The sequence below is a fragment of the Durio zibethinus genome, chromosome 3, assembly GCF_047325235.1.
Source record: "Durio zibethinus cultivar Kanyao isolate XHJ-2024 chromosome 3, ASM4732523v1, whole genome shotgun sequence".
NCBI classification, from domain to species: Eukaryota; Viridiplantae; Streptophyta; class Magnoliopsida; order Malvales; family Malvaceae; genus Durio; species Durio zibethinus.
In genome coordinates, this window is record NC_143164.1 from 22,579,924 (window position 1) to 22,595,659 (window position 15,736).

Here is a 15,736-nt window from a genome sequence, read left to right on the forward strand (position 1 = left end):
ATTGGCCCCCTATCCCTCATCAAACCTCGAAACTCACACCCCCTTAAAGAGCATTTGAGATTTTATAGGTTTGCTGCCAGTAGCCATTAAAGTGTTTGAAATGGGGACACTTTTTTCAAATGGTCACAAAATCTTCTCCACTTTGAGTTTTTAGCTGAATTTTTGGGATCACCTCTACAAAAATACAAGGATCACCTCTACAAAAAGTTTGGGACAAAACTCTTTCAAAAAAAATTTTAACAAATCCCAAATCGCAAAAAGTTTCGAAAATCATGAAAAATAGAAAACGGGTCGTCTTGCCACGAAACTTCACATGAAGGCTTAGGGGACCAATGTATGAATTTGCACACCACAAAAATGGCATTAGCATGGCAGAAATATAAAGATGTGCTTGAACCCACCTATCACCCGTTCAATCCCCGGCTTGGGCATCCTACCTCTCTGGTCGACTGAGCACCCGCATGCCCGTTTCATGGGTTGACTTAGGCATACGTAGTTCATCCCCAGTCTAAGCATACAGAGTTCATTACTAGTCATAGATCAGACTAGACCGAGGGTTGCGACAACAGGATTGACAGCACGCAGGGGGGATCGGGCCGATCCCCGACTTTCGCATTCTGCCTCTCCGGCCAGCTGAGCGCCCGCACGCCCGTTTCATGGGATACCTTAGGCATAGGGAGTTCATTCCATGTCTAAGCCCCAGCTGGACCGACGGTTGTGGCAATGGGATAGACAGCACGAAGAGGGGGACCGGGCTGATCCCCGGCTTGCGTATTATGCCTCTCCGGCTGATTCAGCGCCCGCACGCTCGTTTCGTGGGTTAACTTAGGCATACAGAGTTCATTCCCCATCTAAGATTGGAATGGACTGAGGGTTCCAGCAGCAGGATCGATAGCACATAGGGGGGATCGGGCTGATCCCCGACTTGCGCATTCTGCCTCTCCGGCCGATTGAGCGCCCGCATGCTTGTTTTGTTGGTTGGCTTAGGCATACGGAGTTCATTCCATGTCTAAGCATATGAAGTTCATTCCCAGTCTAAGATTTTGAGCCACGGTGCACATGCTGGGCTCGGGCATGTGCTGGTGCAGCATTTTTTTCACCCGGGGCACCATCGTCGGAGCATTGCCGGAGAGCCTAACTGGTGGCATTGGGGGTTCCGACGATTGGGGGGGTTGGGGGGTGTGTGCACATGATGTACGATGGATCGGCAGCACGCAGGGGGGACCGAGCCGATCCCCGGCTTACGCATTCTGCCTCTCCGGCTGGCTGAGCGCCCGCACGCGCATTTCATGGGTTGGCTTGGGCATAGGGAGTTCATTCCACGTCTAATTCCCAGTTGAATCGAGGGTTGTGGCAGCGGGACCGATAGCACGCAGAGGGGGATCGGGCCGATCCTCGGCTTGCGCATTATGCCTCTCCGGTTGGCTCAGTGCCTGCACGCTCGTTTCGTGGGTTGACTTAGGCATATGGAGTTCATTCCCAGTCTAAGAACAGACCAGACCGAGGGTTATGGCAGCAGGATCGACAGCATGTAGGGGGGATCGAGCTGATCCCCGGCTTGCGCATTCTGCCTCTTCAGTCGGTTGAGCGCCCGCGCACCTGTTTCATGGGTCAGTTTAGGCATGTGGAGTTCATTCCATGTCTAAGCATACGGAGTTCATTCCCAGTCTAAGATCAGACCGGATCAAGGGTTGTGGCAGCAGGATCGATAGCATGCAGGGGGGATCGGGCCGATCCTCGACTTGCGCATTCTGCCTCTTCGGCTGACTAAGCACCCGCACGCTCGTTTTGTGGGTTGGCGTAAGCATACAGAGTTCATTCCATGTCTAAGCGCCAGCCGAACCGAGGGTTGTGGTAGTAGGACCGACAGCGGGATCGGCAGCACGCAGAGGGGGATGGGCTGATCCCCGGCTTGCGCATTATGCCCTCTGGTTGGCCTTTACGATCGACTGAGCGCCCGCCGCTTGTTTCATGGATTGACTTAGGCATACAGAGTTCATCCCCAGTCTAAGCATACGAAGTTCATTCCTAGTCTAAGATCGGACGTGATCGAGGGTTGCGGTAGCTGGATCCGCAGCACGCAGGGGGGATCGAGCCGATCCCCGGCTTGTGCATTCTGCCTCTCCGATCGGTTGAGCTCCCGCACACCAGTTTTATGGGTTGGCTTAGGCATAGGGAGTTCATTCCATGTCTAAGCCCCAGCTGGATTGAAGGTTGTGGCAGCGAGACTGGCAGCACGTAAAGGAGGACCGGGTCGATCCTCGGCTTGAGCATTATGCCTCTTCGACCGACTCAGCACCCACACACTCATTTCGTGTGTTGACTTATGCATACGGAGTTGATTCCCAGTCTAAGATTGGATCGAACTGAGGGTTGCAGTAGCAGGATCGACAGCACACAAGGGGGATCAAGTCGATCCCCAACTTGCGCGTTCTACCTCTCCGGCTGACTGAGTGCCCGCACGCTCGTTTCGTGGGTTGGCTTAGGCATACGGAGTTCATTCCATGTCTAAGCATACGGAGTTCATTCCCAGCCTAAGATTTTGAGCCACGATGCACATGCTGGGCTCAAGCATGTGCTGGTGCCGTATTTTTTTTGCCCGGGGCACCATCATCGGAGCATCGCTGGAGAGCCTAACTGACGGCATTGGGGTTTTTAATGATTTGGGGGGCGGAAGGGGTGTACGCACATGATGTGCGATGGGTACTGGTACTTGTGTCATGGGCTCTGACCTTAGACTCAGAAACCATGTGGCCTTAGGCTTGGAATCTCCTCTTTTATGCCTAAGTCAACGTAAAACACAAGCGCACGGGCACTAGAATAATGGGAAGGGCTGATTAGCAAGTTAAAGAGAAATAAGATAAGAAGGTAGAATTCTGGAAATGCTCTTGTATTCACTAAAACGGAAGTGTTTGATGGTGTACAAATGAGGGAGGAGTAGCTCTCTATTTATAGTTGAGGCTCCAGCTTACACTTAATGGCAATATCCTTAGAATAAAGGCTAAAATCATGGGATTATACAGATTACAATCAATCAGGATGCTAACTCCTGATTTTTAGGGTCAACCAAATATGCTAGGATGCTGCTGCTGATCCTGCCTGCTTTCAGAAGCTTCCCTTGCATGTCCAGCACCTTGGGCCCTTCTGGATGTGGTACAGGCAGCTTGTATGCCAGGCCTTGGTCTCACAGGCTGGCTTGCAAGTTGGGCGGGCGTTCTAAACTTGTGTGCTAGGCTTTGCGTGTAGATACTCACCAGCATGCTTGGTCTGCGGGCCTTAACCTCTGGCTCTCCTGCTGGTGCACCTGATGTGCCTGGCATGCCCGCCAAAAGTGTGACATTCTCCCCTACCTGTTTGCACAACACCCTCATTGCATCTTTTGCATGGTACTGCCTGATTTAATCCTCGAACTACCATAAGTCATCTACTAGTTCCCAGCTCACCTCACTATCTAGAAGTCCCTTTCAACGTACCAAGTACTCTTGTCTTAGCTGATAGTTCTTCCATCTTACCTCCCGATCAACTATGATGCTGTGGACCTCCTTCTCATATGAGGCCCTTGCTCCCAATGGCGCACGTTTTGACTTTGCCCATCTTGGATCTCCCTCATCCTTATGGAACGGCTTGAGCATGCTCACATGGAACACCGGGTGTACCTTCATCTTGGGTGGCATATCCAGCTTGTAGGCAACCTTGCCTACCCTTTTGACTACTCGAAAAAGTCCCTCATACCTCTGGCCTAGGCCTTTGTACAGCCCTCTATGGTGCACAATGGGATGCAACTTCACCAATACCAAGTCTCCAACCTAGAACTGCGTATCTTGCCTATTCTGGTCTGCCCACTTTTTCGATCTCTTGGCCGCCTTGTGTAGACAAACTCTGGCCAAGTCAGTTTGCTCCTGCCATGCCTTGGCAAACTTGTATGCTACTGGATTCAGCCCTGTATAACCTGTAGCAATTGAACTGGGTGTTAGTGGTTATTGCCCTGTCACAACCTCAACTGGGCTCTGGTTCATTGCCTCGCTCCTTTGCAAGTTGTAGGAAAACTACGCAATATCTAGTAGCTTTGGCCAGTCCCTTTGTGTGGCACCCACATAGTGCCTGAGGTAGACCTTCAATAGTCCATTCACTCATTCTGTCTACCCATTGGCCTGCGGATGCATGCTGGTGGAAAAGTTCAAGTCTGACCCCAACAGCTTGAACAACTCAGTCCAGAACCTGCCCGTGAAACACCCGTCCCGATCACTAACAATGGTCCTTGGCACTCCCCAGTACTTAACCATGTTCTTTAGGAACAATCGAGCTGCCTCTTTGGCTGGGCACTCCTTGGTTGCTGGAATGAAGATTCCATACTTGAAAAACCTGTCCACCACTACCATGATGCTTCCAAACCCTTTTGCTTTGGGTAGACCGACTATAAAGTCCAGAGAAATACTCTCTCATGATCTCTCTGGCACTAGCAATGGCTCCAAGAGACCACCTAGTTTCTTGAGCTCCACCTTGCCTTGTTGGCACACAAGACAAGTCTTCATATAGGCCTCCACATCGTCCCTCATGTGCGACCAGTAGTACCGATCCTCGATCAACGCTAAGGTACGGCTCACTCCGGGGTGTCCAGCCCACCTTGAATCATGGCATTCTTGCAAAACTTCCTTGCGAAGCTTTCCGTGCTGTGGCACAAACAATCTACTCCCCTTGGTGTACAGCAAGCCATCCTGCAACCAAAATCGCCTAGTCTTACCTTGCTGGGTGTACTCCATCAAAGCCTTGGTTATAGGATCATGGACAATTCCCTCCTTGATGTACGGCACCAGTGACCCCTCTGGTTGGCTAATGGCAACAAGGTTAGCCTTCCTGCTCAGGGCATCTGCCACTAGGTTCACCCGCCCCATCTTGTACTCCATCTGGAAATCAAATTTCGTAAGAAAATCTTACCATCTCGCCTGCTTGGGGGATAGCTTCTTCTGCGTCTGGAAGTAGCTGGTCACCATATTGTCCGTCCTAACCATGAACCTCGACCCCAGCAGGTAATGGCACCAAGTGCACAAGCAGTGCACCACTGTAGTCATCTCCTTCTCTTGGACCGTGTACTTGTGCTCAGTCTCGTTCAGCTTCCTGCTCTCGAATGCGACTGGACGTCCCTCCTGCATCAACACGCCCCCTATGGCAAAGTCTGATGCATCCATATGCACCTCATACAGCTTGGCATGGTCTGGCAAGGCCAAGACTGGCTCCTCGATCACAGCCTGCTTCAACCTATCAAAGGCTTTCTGGCACCCTGCGCTCCACTCCTATGCTTTCCCTTTCTTGAGCAAGTCAGTCAATGGTGTGGCTATTGCTGAGTGACCTTTGATGAAGTGCCTGTAGTAGTTAACCAGCCCAAGGAATGATCTCAACTCAATGACCTTGGCTGGAGGTTGCCACTCCAGGATGGCATGTATCTTGCCTTCATCCATGCGTATCCTACCACCTCCCACTATGTGGCCAAGGAACGGGATCTCCTGCTAGACGAATGAGCACTTCTCCCTCTTAACAAACAGCTTGTGCACCCACAACACCTCAAACACCTGTCTCAAGTGGTCTACATGCTCTCCCAAAGTCTGGCTATAGATCACAATGTCATCCAAATAAACCACAACAAACCGATCAAGGAATGACTGAAGTACCTTGTTCATAAGGGTGCAGAATGTTGCTGGGGCATTCGTGAGTCTGAAAGGCATCACCAAGAACTCATACGAACCATACCGAGTGACACATGCTATTTTTGGCTCATCTCCCTCTGCGATCCTAACTTGATAGTAGCCTGACCTTAAATCCAGCTTAGTGAACCACCTTGCACTCCTAAGTTGATCGAACAAGTCCACAATGAGTGGGATGGCGTACTTGTTCTTAATGGTCAGCTTGTTTAAAGCCCGGTAGTCTATGCACAGTCACAACAACCCATCATGCTTGCGCTGAAATAGAATCGGTGCACCATAGGGTGCCTTCGATGGCCTGATGAAGCTAGCATCAACTAACTCTTTGAGCTGCTTCCTCAACTCCTCCAACTCTGGTGGAGACATTCGGTAAGGGGCTCTAGCTGATGGCTTAGCCTCGGACACCAGCTCAATCTTGTGGTCCACCTCCCTCTTAGGTGGTAGCTTGCTAGGTAGCTTTGCGGGCATCACATCACTAAAGGTCTTCAACACCTTTAGCACCTCCAAGGGTGACTCGTCTCTTTCTCCCTTGGCTCATCATATTTCAGGGCTGCCAAGAAGGTGCCTTCTTTTTTGCTTACCGCCTTGGCAAATTGGATGGCTGACACCACCCGTGACCCAACTCCAGACCCTCTCCTTAATGGCACTAGGCATTGGCACCGTGCATCCAAGATGCAAACACAATTGGCAAAAGGCACAAGGAGGGCGATAATCCGAAGAAGGAAATCCAACCTAATCACAAACTCATAGTCATCAAGGGGTATTACCTTAATGGTCACCTTGCCTTTCCAGTCTCCAAGCTGTAACTCCACTCCCCGCATACTCCAATGGCTGGAACTTCCTTGGAGTTCACCGTTTTGATGGTACCAATCCCTTTCTACACCTTTAGTCTGAGCTTTCGGGCTCTATCACCTGAAATAAAAAGATGTGAAGCACCTGTGTCCACCAGTGCACTCACCTTCTGACCCGTAACCATCAGATCCGCAAACATCAAGCCCCTTGGCTTGTCGCTCCCCTTACTCTAGACAGCATTGAGCACCAACGACCCAAGCTTTGCTGCCTCTGACTCTGGCTCCTCGTCAGACTCCTTGTCTACAGCAGCCAGCTTGCCCTTCTACGGGTAATTGCACGCTCTGTGGCTCCCTCCACATAGGTAGTATGCTAGTGGCTCTCGGTCCCCCTTTGCTTTCCACTTGCCTGCTGGTGGATTCCTCTCACCATCCTTGGTTGAATGATCTCGGTCTCCATCCTTGGACTCCCGATCATGATCCTTCCCCTTGGACTGCTTCTTCCGGTCTCTATCATCCCTGCCCTTACCCTTAGGCTTGGTAGACTCGAACTTGTTCAGAGGCTTCAACTCTATCAAGGTCTTGGCAGTAGTCATGGCTTTAGCCAAGTCATGAACTCCTCTCCTTTGTAGCTCATGCTTCACCCACGGCTTCAGCCCATCCATGAAAGCAATTAAGGCATCCTTCTCGCCTAGATCTGAGATCTATAGCATCAGTTCAGAGAATTTTTGGACATACTCCCTTATGTCCCCGTACTAGTTCAGCCTGTGCAACTTTGCCCGTGCCTCATCATCAACATACTCAGGGTAAAATTGTTCTCTGAGCTCCTTTTAGAACTCTGCCCAGGTTCCAATCTTGGTGCTCCCACGCCTGACATCATCACATCTACGCCTCTACCATAATAAGGCTACATCAGTGACATACATAGCAGCGGTGCTTACCTTTATCGCCTCGTCTTGCATGCCCATGGCCTGAAAGTACTGCTCCATACCCCAAAGGTAGTTATCTACTTCCTTGGCCACCCTAATCCCTTTGAACTCCTTAGGATTGGGGACATCCAATCTAGACTTGGACACTCCAGCAAACATGCCATTCCCAATGGCAGTCTTGCAATCAATGAGCTCATTGGTGAGCTCCTCCATCCGCTGGCGCATGGCCTCCATGCCATCACGCAAGGTTAGCACTTCAGTCTCCAAGGTCTGATTCTTTAGGGTGAACACGTCCAAGCCTTTGTTGAGAGCAGCTTGCAGCTCACTTTGGATCTTCTCCCCATGAAGTCTAGCGATGCAATGTGAGTCTCTACCCCCTCAAGCTTCTCCCCCATGTCGCCCATGGTCACCTACACCTTGGCCAGCCTACTGTCCATGGTAGACCAGATATCTGTAGAACTAGCTTTCCTCCCTCTTCCACACCCATGCTCCTGGGCCTTTGGTTGTTGGTTAGCAGCGTCACTTTGGGATGCCATCTCCTCTAACCTACACAGCACAAACACGTAGAATCGAACTTGCTTTGATACCAACTATCACGGGCTCTGACTTTAGACTCAGAAACCGTGCCGCCTTAGACTTGGAATCTCCTCCTTTATGCCTAAGTCAGCCTAAAACACAAGCGTACGGGCACTAGAACAACAGGAAGGGCTGATTACGCAAGTTAAAGAGAAATAGGATAAGAAGGCAGAATTCTGGAAATGCTCTTGTATTCACTGAAACAGAAGTGTTTGATGGTGTACAAATGAGGGAGGAGCAGCCCTCTATTTATAGTTGAGGCTCCAGCTTACACTTAATGGCAATATCCTTAGAATAAAGGCTAAAATCATGGGATTATACAGATTACAATCAATCAGGATGCTAACTCCTGATTTTTAGGGTCAACCAAATCTACCAGGATGCTGCTGCTGATCCTACCTGCTTCCAGAAGCTTCCCTTGCGTGTCCAGCACCTTGGGCCCTTCTGGATGTGGTGCAAGAAGTTTGTATGCCAGGCCTTGGTCTCACGGGCTGGCCTACAAGTTGGGCGGGCGTTCTGAACTCGTTTGCTAGGCTTTGTGCGCAGATATCGTCCAGCACGCTTGGTCTGCGCGCCTCAACCTCTGGCTCACCTGTTGGTACGCTTTATGTGCCTAGTGTGCCCGCCCAGGGTGTGACACATGGCCCTTATATTGGCCCCTTATCCCTCATCAAACCTCGAGAACTCACACCCCCTTAAAGAGCATTTGAGATTTTATAGGTTTGCTGTTAGTAGCCATTAAAATGTCTGAAATGGGGACACGTTTTTCAAACGGCCACAAAATCTTCTCCACTTCGAGCTTTTAGCTGAATGTTTTTGTGCATGCCAACAAAAATACAAGGATCACCTCTACCAAATTTGGGAACAAAACTCTTTCTAAAAAAATTTTAAAAAATCCCGAACCATAAAAAGTTTTGAAAATCATGGAAAATAGAAAACGAGTCGTCTTGCCACGAAACTTCACATGAAGGTTTAGGGGAAAATTACATGAATTTACAAGCCATAAAAATGGCATTGGCATGGCAGAAATATGAAGATGTGCTTCAACCCACCTACCACCCGTTCGATCCCCGGCTTACGCATCCTACCTCTCTGGTCGGCTGAGCGCCCGTACGCTCGTTTCATGGGTTGACTTAGGCATACGGAGTTCATCCCCAATCTAAGCATACAGAGTTCATTCCCAGTCCAGGATTGGACCAGACCGAGGGTTGCGACAGCAGGATTGGCAGCACACAGAGGGGACCGGGCCAATCCCCGGCTTGCGCATTCTGCCTCTCCGATCAGTCGAGTGCTCGCACGCCCGTTTCGTGGGTTCGCTTAGGCATAGGGATTCATTCCTTGTCTAAGCCCTAGCCGGACGGAGGGTTGTGGCAGCGGGACTGGCAGAACATAGAGAGGGATCAGGCCGATCCCCGGCTTGTGCATTATGCCTCTCCGGTCGGCTTAGTGCTCGGACGCTCGTTTCGTGGGTTGACTTAGGCATACGAAGTTCATTCCCAGTCTAAGATCGGATCGGATCGAGGGTTATGGCAGCATGATCAACAGCACGCAGGGGGGGATCGGGCCGATCCCTGGCTTACGCATTCTGCCTCTCCGGTCGGCTGAGCACCCGCACGCTCGTTTCATGGGTTGGCTTAGGCATACGGAGTTCATTCCCAGTCTAAGATCAGACCGGACCGAGGGTTGCGGCAGTAGGACCAGCAGTAGGATCGACAGCACGCAGGGGGGATCAGGCCGATACCTAGCCTGTACATTCTGCCTTTTCGGTCGGCTGAGCGTTCGCACTCTCATTTTATGGGTTGGCTTAGGCATACGGAGTTCATTCCATGTCTAAACCCCAGCTGGACTGAGGGTTGTGGCAGCAGGACCGACAGCGGGATCGGTAGCACGCAGAAGGGGATAGGGCTGATCCCCGATTTGTGCATTATGCCTCTCCGGTCGGTTGAGCGTCCACACGCTCGTTTCGTGGGTTGACTTAGGCATACGAAGTTCATCCCCAATCTAAGCATATGGAGTTCATTCCCAGTCTAAGATCAGACCAGATCGAGGGTTGGGGCAGCAGGATCAGCAGCACGCAGGGGGGACCGGGTCGATCCTCGGCTTGCACATTCTGCCTTTTCGATCGGTTGAGCACCCTGCATGCCCATTTCATGGGTTGGCATAGTCATAGGGAGTTCATTCCATGTCTAAGCCCCAGCCGAGCCGAGGGTTGTGGCAGCGGGATCGACAGCACATCGAGGGCACCGGGTCGATCCTCGACTTACGCATTCTGCCTCTTCGATCGGTTGAGCACCCGCACGCCCATTTTGTGGGTTCGCTTAGGCATAGGGAGTTCATTCCATGTCTAAGCCCCAGCCGAACCGAGGGTTGTGGTAGCGGGACCAACAGCACACAAAGGGGGATCGAGCCGATCCTCGGCTTGTACATTATGCCTTTCCGATTGGCTCAGTGCCCGCACTCTCGTTTCGTGGGTTGACTTAGGTATACGGAGTTCATTCCCAGTCTAAGATTGGACTGGACCGAGGGTTACGGTAGCAAGATCGACAGCACACATAGGGGGATCGGGCCGATCCCCGGCTTGTGCATTCTACCTCTTCGGCCGGCTGAGCGCCCGCACGCTCGTTTCATGGGTTGGCTTAGGCATACGGAGTTCATTCCATGTCTAAGCATATAGAGTTCATTCCCAGTCTAAGATCGGACCGGACTGAGGGTTGCGACAGTAGGACTAGCAGCAGGATCAAGAACACGTAGGGGGATCGGAGCGATCCCTAGCCTGCACATTCTACCTCTCCGACCGGCTGAGCGTTCGCACGCTCGTTTTGTGGGTTGGCTTAGGCATACAGAGTTCATTCCATGTCTAAGCCCTAGCTGGACTGAGGGTTGTGGCAGCAGGATCGACAGTGGGATCGGTAGCACACAGAGGGGGATAGGGCTGATCCCCGGTTTGTGCATTATGCCTCTCTGGTCGGCTGAGCGTCCACATGCTCGTTTCGTGGGTTGACTTAGGCATACGAAGTTCATCCCCAATCTAAGCATATGGAGTTCATTCCAATCTAAGATCAGACCAGACCGAGGGTTAGGGTAGCTGGATCGATAGCACGCAGGGGGGATCGGGCCAATCCTCGGCTTGCGCATTCTGCCTCTCCGGTCGGTTGAGCACCCTGCACACCGATTTCATGGGTTGGCTTAGTCATAGGGAGTTCATTCCATGTCTAAGCCTCAGCCGGGCTGAGGGTTGTGGCAGCGGGATCAGTAGCACGTCGGGGGGACCGGGCCGGTCCTCGGCTTACGCATTCTACCTCTTCGGCCGGCTGAGCGCCCGCACGCCCATTTTGTGGGTTGGCTTAGGCATAGGGAGTTCATTCCATGTCTAAGCCCCAGTCGAACCGAGGGTTGTGACAGCAGGATCGACAGCACGTAGGGGGGACCGAACCGATCCTCGGTTTATGCATTCTGGCTCTCCGGTCGGCTGAGTGCCCGCACGCTTATTTTGTAGGTTGGCTTAGGCATAAGGAGTTCATTCCACGTCTAAGCATATGGAGTTCATTCCCAGTCTAAGATTTTGAGCCACGATGCACATGCTGGGCTCGAGCATGTGCTGGTGCCGTATTTTTTTCACCCGGGGCACCATGGTCGAAGCACCACCGGAGAGCCTAACCGACGGCATTGGGGGGTTTCGACAAGTGGGGGGCCGGGGGGTGTGCGCACATGATGTATGATGGGTGCTGGTACTTGGCCCTTATATTGGCCCCCTATCCCTCATTAAACCTCGAGAACTCACACCCCCTTAAAGAGCATTTGAGATTTTATAGGTTTGCTGCCAGTAGCCATTAAAGTGTTTGAAATGGGGACACTTTTTTCAAACGGTCACAAAATCTTCTCCACTTCGAGTTTTTAGCTGAATTTTTTTGTGCATGCCAACAAACATACAAGGATCACCTCTACCAAATTTGGAGACAAAACTCTTTCTAAAAAAATTTTAAAAAATCTCAAACAGCAAAAAGTTTTGAAAATCGTGAAAAATAGAAAACGGGTCGTCTTACCACGAAACTTCACATGAAGGCTTAGGGGACCATTGTATGAATTTACATGCCATAAAAATGGCATTGGCGTGGCAGAAATATGAAAATGTGCTTGAACCCTCCTACCACCCGTTCGATCCCCGTCTTGTGCATCCTGCCTCTCTGGTCGACTGAGTGCCTGCACGCTCATTTCGTGGGTTGACTTAGGCATACGAAGTTCATCCCTAGTCTAAGCATACGAAGTTCATTCCCAGTCTAAGATCGGACTGGATCGAGGGTTGCGGCAGCAGGATCGACAATACGTAGGGGGGATCGAGTCGATCCCTGGCTTACGCATTCTACCTCTCCAACCGAATGAGCACCTGCACGCCCGTTTCATGGGTTGGCTTAGGCATAGGGAGTTCATTCCATGTCTAAGCCCCAGTCAGATCGAGGGTTGGGGCATTGGGACCGACAGCACGCAGAGGGGGACCAGGCCGAACCCCAGCTTGCGCATTATGCCTATCCGGTCGGCTTAGCGCCCGTACGCTCATTTCGTGGGTTGACTTAGGCATACAGAGTTCATTCCCAGTCTAAGATCAGATCAGACCGAGGGTTACGGCAGTAGGATCGATAGCATGCCGGGGGGATCGGGCCAGTCCCTGGCTTGCGAATTCTGCCTCTCCTGCCTGCTGAGTGCTCGCACGCTCGTTTCGTGGGTTGGCTTAGGCATACGGAGTTCATTCCATGTCTAAGCATATGGAGTTCATTCCCAGTCTAAGATTGGATCGGACCGAGGGTTGCCACAGTAGGACTAGTAGCAAGATCGACAGCACGCAGGGGGGGACTGGGCCGATCCTCGGTTTGCACATTCTACCTCTCCGATCGGCTGAGCGCCCGCACTCTCGTTTCGTGGGTTGGCTTAGGCATACGGAGTTCATTCCATGTCTAAGCCCTAGCCGAATCGAAGGTTGTGGCAGCAGGACCGGCAGCGGGATCGACGGCACGTAGAGGGAGATCGGGCTGATCCTCGGTTTACGTATTATGCCTCTTCGGTCGGCTGAGCGCCCGCATGCTCGTTTCATGGGTTGGCTTCGGCATACGGAGTTCATCCCCAGTCTAAGCATACGGAGTTCATTCCCAGTCTAAGATCGAACCGAACCGAGGGTTGCGGCAGCAGGATCGATAGCACGTAGGGGGATCGGGCCGATCCCCAACTTGCGCATTCTGCCTCTTCGATTAGCTGAGCGCCCGCATGCTCATTTTGTGGGTTGGCTTAGGCTTATGGAGTTCATTTCGTGTCTAAGCCCCAGTCAGACTGACAGTTGTGGCAGTAAGACCGGTAGTGGGTTCGACAGAACTCAGAAGGGGATCAGGCTGATCCCTGGCTTACGCATTATACCTCTTCGGTCGGCCTCTTCGATAAGCTAAGTACCCGTACGCTCGTTTCATGGGTTGACTTAGGCATACGAAGTTCATCCCCAGTCTAAGCATACGGAGTTCAATCCCAGTCTAAGATCAGACCGGACCAAGGGTTGCGACAGCAGGATCGGCAGCACGCAGGGGGGACCAGGCCAATCCTCGGCTTACGCATTCTGCCTCTTCGACTGGCTGAGCACCCACACACCCGTTTCGTGGGTTGGCTTAGGCGTAGGGAGTTCATTCCATGTCAAAGCCCCAGCCGAACCAAGGGTTGTTGCAATGGGATCAGCAACATGTAGAAGGGGACCGGACTGATCCCCAACTTGCGTATTATGCCTCTCTGATCGGCTCAGCGCCCGTACGCTCATTTCATGGGTTTACTTAGGCATACGGAGTTCATTCCTAGTCTAAGATCGGATCGGACCGAGGGTTACGGTAGCAGGATCGACAGCATGCAGGGGGATTGGGTCAATCCTCAGCTTATGCATTCTGCCTCTCCGGTCGGCTGAGCGCCCGCATGCTCGTTTCATGGGTTGGCTTAGGCATACATAGTTCATTCCATGTCTAAGCATGCAGAGTTCATTCCTAGTCTAAGATCAGACCAGACTGAGGGTTACGGTAGTAGCATCAATAGCACGCAGGGGGTGACCGGGCTGATCCCCGGCTTACGCATTATGCCTCTTCGATCGGCTGAGCACCCGCACACATGTTTCGTGGGTTGACTTAGGCATACGGAGTTCATCCCCTATCTAAGCATACGGAGTTCAATCCCAATCTAAGATCGGATCGGACCGAGGGTTGCGACAGTAGGATCAGAAGCACGCAGGGGGGATCGGGTCGATCCTCGGCTTACGCATTCTACCTCTCTGGCCGACTGAGTGCCCGTACGCCCGTTTTGTGGGTTGGCTTAGGCATAGGGAGTTCATTCCATGTCTAAGCCCCAGCCAGTCCTAGGGTTGTGGCAGCAGGACTGGCAGCACGTAGAGGGGGATCGGGTCGATGCTCGACTTACGCATTATGCATTTTCGGTCGGGTCAGTGCCCGCACGCTCGTTTCGTGGGTTGACTTATGCATACGGAGTTCATTCCCAGTCTAAGATCAGACCAGACCGAGGGTTGTGACAGTAGGATAGACAGCCCGTAGGGCGGCACCGGGCCGATCCCCAGCTTGCTCATTCTGCCTCTCCGGTCCGCTGAGCGCCCGCACGCTCGTTTCGTGGGTTGGCTTAGGCATACAGAGTTCATTCCACGTCTAAGCATACGGAGTTCATTCCCAATCTAAGTTTTTGAGCCATGGTGCACATGCTGGTCTCGGGCATTGTTGGTACCTCATTTTTTTCGCCCGGGGCACCATCGTTGGAGCGTCACCGGAGCACCGCCAGAGAGCCTAACCGGCGACATTGGGGGTTCCGGGGATTGGGGTGGCCAGGGGGTGTTCACACATGATGTACGATTGGTGCTGGTACTTGGCCCTTATATTGGCCCCCTATCCCTCATCAAACCTTGAGAACTCACACCCCCTTAAAGAGCATTTGAGATTTTATAGGTTTGCTGCCAGTAGCCATTAAAGCGTCCGAAATGGGGACACTTTTTTCAAACGGTCACAAAATCTTCTCCACTTCGATTTTTTAGCTAAATTGTTTTGTACATGCCAACAAAAATACAAGGATCACCTCTACCAAATTTGGGGACAAAACTCTTTCTAGAAAAATTTAAAAAAATCCCGAACCGTAAAAGGTTTCAAAAATCGTAAAAAATAGAAAATGGGTCATCTTGCCACAAAACTTCACATGAAGGCTTAGGGGACCACTGTATGAATTTACAAGCCATAAAAATGGCATTGGCACGGCAGAAATATGAAGATGTGCTTGAACCCACCTACCACCCGTTCGATCCCCGGCTTGCGCCTCCTGCCTCTCTGGTTGGCTGAGTGCCCACACACTCGTTTCATGGATTGACTTAGGCATACGGAGTCCATCCACAGTCTAAGCGTACGTAGTTCATTCCCAGTCTAAGATCAGACCGGATTGAGGGTTGCGACAGTAGGATCAACAGCACACAAAGGGATCGGGCCGATCCCCGGCTTGAACTTTCTGCCTCTCTGGCCAGATGAGCGCCCGCACGCCCGTTTCATGGGTTGGCCTAGGCATAGGGAGTTCATTCCATGTCTAAGTCCCAGCCAGATCGAGGGTTGTGGCAGCAGGACCGACAGCACGTAGAGGGGACTGAGCCGATCCTCGGCTTGCGCATTATGCCTCTCCGACCGGCTCAGCACCCATACGCTCATTTTGTGGGTTGACTTAGGCATATGAAGTTTATTCCCAG